The following is a 5,906-nucleotide window of genomic DNA, read 5'->3' as shown; positions in this document are numbered from 1 at the left end:
TCTTTCTTTCTCTTCCTTCTCACATGTATTTAAACAAATACTCAGATGAGGCTTTTTTCTTTTTGCTCATGGACTTAAAATCGACCACTAGGGTATATGTTCAAAGGACAAATCATCAACGCCTAATTAACAATTATTAACTGTTCTGCTGTGAAAGAAGACAAATTATCATAAATTACTGCCTAATTAAAATGTGATTGCTGGCTCAATAGTTATAAATCATTAATTTTTAACACCCTTATCTCATGCGGACGGAACCAATTCAACAAAAGGTCTATTAGGCACAAACGAATTCAGCGCTTTCTTTCAACGCACATCACTTCTTCCTGCTCCCCTTTCCCACAACAGTCATTAGCCATAATTACTCAATGTAATGCATTGGCTTTATGCATAGATATTAAAGAACAATTAAGCTGCTACATAATTGCATTAAGTGAGGTCTTTCATTGAGGCTGCCCATCTCAAACTTTGTGCAATTAGTCCAACACAGAGGTTGCTAACAAGCAAGTACTTAAAATGAATAAGGGAAATTGGTAAATAAATGCTTAAACATTTTAAAGAGGCAAAGTACAGAAGATAAAAAAAATAGGAAATTTAAAATGAATTAACTTGTCTCATAAGTAAATGCAAAAAAGAAAACATTTATTTACATGATTTTCATCAAATCAACCATTATTAGTTTCTTGCAATATTTTCAACAAGGTTGCACTGAATTTAAACTTTCGCTTTCATGTAATCAGGTGACTTAACTAGTGAACATTAAAGACAAGCCACGTTTATAAGTTATACGCATTTGTGAGCTTTTGACGTACTATCTAATGTCACAAATAGATTGGCGTTAAGAATCGTTTTTAAGTTTGATGAAAATTATCAATCAGACAAGCATTATGACTCATCAGGACATGGCTCCTGGAGAAAATTGTGTTTCCAGTTGCTGAAACATTTTTAAAGTTCATTCCTACTTGGACGTCTAAGTATAAACCATCACAGACAACTGGATTGTTTCTCTCAAGACAGCCTTCACTTTGACAAGACATATTGTGATGCTTCAATATTGCAAAATATCTGAAAGTGTAAAAGTCCTGAAAAGGGAGAATATTTGAGCCAGGAACACGTTTTTTCCTCCGCTACAGTCTGTATTGCCTGAGTGACTTACATTAATGCAGAACAAAGATGCCACGAAGACTAATAAGTCATTATGCCCAAATATGACAGTAACAAATAACAGATAAACCAACATTCAGCAATAACTACAATTTTTTTGTACAACTCCATTTCCAAAACCCCAAAATATTTGTGCTCAATAGGGCATCAATTAATTTATTAAAATATATGCAGAATTTATCATCTCGTGTGCAAAGGCTGTCTGCAGTTAGCATACACATTATAATGCCACATTCAGACATGGGACAGCACTGTTTGATGTGAGCTACTTGCTAGTTGAGGCTAAACCTGATCTACTAACAACAAAGTATGTAAATGTAGACGGTAACAAAACGTGTTCAGAAGCTTTCTAGCATTTAGTGAACCAAATTACATCAGTAAAGATAAGTTGTATGTGTAAACTCAGACCTGAAAAGGTGTTTAATTCAATAAACGAGCCATGGACACTTTCCTTCCTCTGCTACATCGAGAGGAAGAGATTCTTTGCTCTTGAATAGCTCACTAGCACTAGATTCCCCCTGCTGGTCACATTTGGTTACTACATCTACTAAATAAAATGAGTCATTACTGTATTTAACTCGAACTGCTGGCAAGCGCGCTATGAATTTAAAACAACATTCAAATCTGTAATGCGTACAATATGCTCGTACCAGTAAGAGTAAATATATAAACAAGTTTCAATCCATCACAATCAGTACTATGTGCTATTATTGCACAAGAACAAGAACCTTTATATATTCACAATGACTAAATGTGCAGCTTGCATGTTTATTTCACACAAAGCCGTCAATTCTAACAGAAGCACAATCATCCTCCATCGTCTCTACTTGGCGTTGTGCATTTGTTATCCCAAGACTCCTCTTTGTAGGATTTTTCTGTCCATTTCTGACCCCCTTCGTTACCTCCTCCTCTTTCTAACAAGCTTGCTCTGGGCCCAGTGAGGTGAGCAGAGGTGAAGTTGTGAGGAGGCAAGGTGTATTGTTTAGAACCACTTCCCACTGACATCCAGGTAAATGGGTAAGTGTGCACTCTCATCCATATTCCAGTAACCCAGGCAGAGGCATTTGGCCAGAGCACGGCTGGGGCCAGGACATGAAATATTAAAGGGATAAAGTGAAAGGTGGAGTACCCAGAGGGCCTCTGGACAGTTAAACAGCTCTTTGTGTGGATGTGTCTTTGCTGCCTGTATCCCCAGCTGGTATTCGCCTCTCTAAGAGTGGGGAATATTAGAAAACCTGCATTCTACTTCAGCCAAGGTCAGCACACTAAAAGAGGAAGAAAAAAAAATACATGTAAGCATCAAACTGTGCTCTGTGATCAGCTCTTACTGTCCTAGAGCAGTGATGGGCCATGTTCACACCTCGCAAACAAATCAATAAATCTGTAGATTGCAAGGCTGGAGATGGGGAAGATGTGGAGAAAAAAAAAGTGAAAGATTGAGCTCTTTCTCTTTTTTTTTTTCCTTCTCCCTAGCTTCACTTGGCAGGATGAAACCCAGCCTGCTGTTTGACTGGTTGGGTTCCAAGTAGGGACTCAGATATATCAGATTTCAATTAACCGCAGTTCACGAGGGCCATCCACAGAGTTGACATGGTCTTCACACTCTCCATCCCCCTGTTTAGTTGCAGCCCAGGGGAGTAGTTAATGAGATGGCTCTCTATCTGGCTCTCCATCTCTTCTCTCTTTCAGAAGGAAGCCTGGCATTCTGGGCCAAGGAGGCCTGTTGACACCTGGGGCAGGTGCTTGGCCCATTTCACTCTGGCTGCAGCCTCCAAGCATGTTTGGCTTGTTGCGGCCACACAGTTTGCCCCCCTGGACTGCTCTAGGGGGGAAGATAATGAAAAGTCAGATTGCAGGTGTGCTGCTATAAACGTCTACATGTGCACGGGTGGATGTGCGCATGAACACAGAACGAGAGAGAGACAGAACAAAATCATTTTAGCTTTAGCCTGAAGTTTTTTTTTTTTTTTTTTAAAACACTTGAAATGTTGAAACTGATAACTGAGTTATACAAACTCATATTTACCTTTTGATTCACAGTCTAATCATATAAACCTAGTGTGCTGGTTCAGTGTGTGAAAAGAGGATCCAATCAAGCAAGGAAGGAAATTTGGGATTTTAATTCTTTTCAAGAATATTGTTCATTTAATTATTTGAAGTCTATTTGCTTTATTTATCACGTGGACATGATTTTTAGTATATTCAACGGCATCCATTGGGGTAAAGGGTCTTATTTGACCCGACACATAATGCATTGTTTATTTTCTTTTTTTGAACATCTGTAATTTGAGGTTTCTTTTTGAATGGTATGTAGCTCTTTGACAAGTTTTCTGATTACGCTTTCGACTCCTCTCTCAGACACTTTACAGAGAACATCTGGCTGTAGCCATTTAACCATTTAATAGTGAAAATGTGCTTGTCTGAGTCCCCGATTATGGCCTGTAGATGTGCAAAAGCTCGTCTGCAACCAGTCCCATCAGTCTGTTTTCAAATAACAATGCTGCTATGATTTCGACAGACCCGTTTGCTTATCGTGACATGCTTCTTGTGTGACACGTTGGTAATGAGAAAACATTTTTATAGGCCATCAGTAAAGGCTAAGCCATATCAGATTCAGGCAGCAGGATTGCTTTGCTATACCAATTTTATTTGTTTTCTTGTCTTTTAATTCCCTCTTGACGCTTCTTTTCTTCATGTGATGAATATCATTTGCTGGTGTCAAGTCCACATGCCATTTCCATTCGCATTTATGACTAATTTGCGCTAATTTCTTTGCGTTTGAGCGTTACTTGGATTGCAAATATATTTAGTGAGCCAAACATGTTTTCCCCACTTTATCAAGTCACTAATACCAGCAGGCTGCATTGGACTGCTGTGCTATGGTGGACATGATTGAGCTTTCAGCTGGAAGGTGAAGGATAAAAACAGGTAAATGCATTATCCAAACAGCTGGATGTGATTCTGAAACTTCTGCTTTTGCATCACGTTTTGGAAAATAATATAAAGAAAGAATACACTGGATTTATAATTTTTTTTTCTTTTTATCCAATGCTTTCTGTGGAGTAAAATTTACCCTCAGACTAAAAGGAGGAAAGATAAAGACTTACCCCAGTATTTCTATGGTATGCCAGCAACATTCATAACCAGAGTGGGCCAGAGAGTCGGGAGGATGCAACAGTGCATCTGTCACCAAGAGGGATGGTGGTGTCATCATCAACTGTGCTGTGGAATCACACGCAGTCGCTCTCAGATACACTTCTTTATGGAGGCACTTTTTACATTATGCTGAGTAGCCCCTGGAAAAATAAAAGCTAAATCTTAGCTGTCAACATCACCCTTTTCAGCACTACAACACTGTCCACAGTCTGGGCTCCGAACATGACGCTGGAATGCTGAAATTTAGCAACATCGGTGATGCTCCATACAGGAAATAAGAAACAAAATAAAAATAAAAAACTCTTTAAATTATTGCCTTTGCATTTCTCTGTGCAGATACATGCACACCAGAAGTGCATAGAGATGATAAGGTCTCGGCTTAGCTGCACAGGAGTCACCTCGGAGAGGCGAAATGCAGAAGTGTCAGTAATAAAGCAGACAAGACGCTCAGCCGGACCCAGAAGGTTTGAAGAGCAGACAAGCAGTGGAGTGTGAGTGTGGGAGAGATGGCAAAATACCAAATTAGTCCGACAGTAATAGCAGAAAGAGATGAGTGTAATGTGAACATGCTTTTGGGGCAAGGGGAAAGTGGTTGTGACCCCAAATATCATGCTAAACAGTGACAGAACTGAGAGAAAGAAGGAAAGAAAGAAGGAAAGAAAGAAAGAAAGAAAGAAAGAAAGAAAGAAAGAAAGAAAGAAAGGTTGGAGGTTGATTGGTAGGGAAGATTTGCATCTGCATTATTTATGAGACTCAAAAAAAAAAAAACACAGGCCCATTTTCATATGCAAGTTTCAAAGTAGAAGAATAAGATAGTGAACAGAGAAAAAGTTCAAATTAACCTGACACTGATCCTTTAATGCCACAAAGCCTTCCATCTTATGTTATGATCTGTGCAGCCAAATTAATAAAGCAGTTACAGTCATAAAAAATCATAATATAAAATACAACCTACATTTTCATTGAAATGCTCTTGCAGTTGTTTAACAAATTCACACAGTATGTTTCAACATAATCGATCCCAAAAAATGCACAAAATTAAAATGGTGCAAACCACTGGTGCTGTGAAATAGCAGTGATGTAACTACACCTTTAGTGTCAAAGTCAGCATTAAATGAATAGTAAAGCAAAAAGTAATTAGAAGTTAAATGCAAAATGGTTACAAGTGCGCTAAATTGATTATTGCTGATAATACTTTCGGAACAAAAAAAAGTCACTTTATTGGAGATGATTTTGACAAGCTCAGTGTGTTTTGTTTTGCTTTTATTTCATTTTTTTTTTACAATTACATTTTATTTAGAACTTTATTTGGGGAAAGAAGCACAAAGTCTGCACATAATAAAGGGCAACTTTAAAATTAGTTCAAATCTAAATTTTGATTCTAGTTCTACTTAGGGCCAACTCAAAAACCTCTGAAGTTGTGTAGATCTTGGTGAAGTATGTAAAAAAGAAGAAAAATTCAAAAGTAAAAATCTGAAAGAGCAAAGTCACAAAGAAGATTTGTGAATAACAAACAGTCCTTGGTTTGTGCCTGGGAGTATCTTGGGTCCTTTACAGCAAAATATTTAGGAAAGCAATCAGAGACG

At 38.0% G+C, this 5,906-nt stretch overlaps 1 long non-coding RNA gene across 1 annotated transcript; it reads right to left on the bottom strand.

Annotated features, from left to right (window-relative positions):
- Positions 1-621: 621 nt before the first annotated feature.
- LOC106915700 (uncharacterized) lies at positions 622-5,333 on the bottom strand. The gene is made up of 2 exons (XR_001417834.2): positions 4,272-5,333; positions 622-2,429 (listed from the first exon to the last, which is right to left on the bottom strand). It is a non-coding gene; the product is annotated as an uncharacterized LOC106915700 (long non-coding RNA).
- Positions 5,334-5,906: the final 573 nt, after the last annotated feature.

This window comes from Poecilia mexicana, unplaced genomic scaffold, assembly GCF_051168715.1.
Source record: "Poecilia mexicana isolate PSO_F unplaced genomic scaffold, ASM5116871v1 scaffold_9, whole genome shotgun sequence".
Lineage (NCBI taxonomy): Eukaryota > Metazoa > Chordata > Actinopteri > Cyprinodontiformes > Poeciliidae > Poecilia > Poecilia mexicana.
The sequence above is the reverse complement of the archived record's forward strand: the minus strand, read 5'-3'. Positions and strand labels throughout refer to the sequence as shown.